Below are 1150 nucleotides of genomic sequence, written 5' to 3' on the forward strand. Positions count from 1 at the left end.
TGGGCTGATTCGTTCTGACTCGGCCGAGTCAGAGTTCTGACTCGGACCGAGTCAATACTCGGAAAAAGTCTCTTTTCACAAGGATTAGGGTTTCTAACTTATAAGGAGGTGTTGGACGCCGTCCTAAGAGTAGAACTCGACTTACAGAACCCTAAGACAGATCTAGAACACAAGAAAATCGTTTCTTTTGAGGTTCTAGTTCCTGTGATTCGATCCCAAGTCTTGAAAACCCTATTCACTTCACAGATCCTAGCAGATCAGTTCCAAAAGCGTTTGGAATCCTTCCCGTCGGTGTGGATACGTGTAGAGGAGCTGTACTTTCAGCTCTTGGTGATTAAAACAGGCCCTGGATCGATTGCTACTTTCAGATCTTCAGGAAAGAGGTAAGTATTCGATTCCTACGGTGATATACACGATTAAACGGGGTTTTACGGATGATTTTGGTTGCGTGTGATGTTTGACTAGGTTTAGATTATCCTTCCGCTGCATGAAACCTAGTAAACCAAACCCTAGATCGATATGATCGCATGCTAGGAATCCGTAGCCCAAAACCCAACAGTGGTATCAGAGTCTGGTTCTCTGTATATCGCCGTGCTTGTCGCATGCCTTTATGAATTTTAATGGTTAAAATTGCATGATAGGCTTGATCTATGCATATTTAATGATGTTATGATTGTTATTTGATGCATGGATGAGTTTGGGGGTCGAAGACGGCTTGATGGTGCATCGAAACGGGGTGAAACCCTAGATCTCGTGGCCAAAAAGTGTCTACAAGAGTTTTGACTCGGCCAGAGTCAAGTGTTGATTCGACCGAGTCAGAACGAGAGATCCTCGACAGAGTCAGAGTTTTGACTCGACAGAGTCAGAGTTTTGACTCGACAGAGTCAGAACGACAGATCAGAGTTTTGACTCGACAGAGTCAAAGTTTTGACTCGAGAGAGTCAGAGTTTTGACTCGACAGAGTCAGAACGACAGATCAGAGTTTTGACTCGAACAGAGTCAAGTGTTGACTCGACCGAGTCAGAACGAACCAAAATGAACAGACTTGGCCTTACAGACTTTTGACTCGGACCGAGCCAGTTTTGACTCGGACAGAGTCAGTACAGAAAGTTGTCCGATTGTCAAGTTTTGGTTCAGATTGATCTGTAGA

This window comes from Tarenaya hassleriana, unplaced genomic scaffold, assembly GCF_000463585.1.
Source record: "Tarenaya hassleriana unplaced genomic scaffold, ASM46358v1 Cleome63, whole genome shotgun sequence".
NCBI lineage: Eukaryota > Viridiplantae > Streptophyta > Magnoliopsida > Brassicales > Cleomaceae > Tarenaya > Tarenaya hassleriana.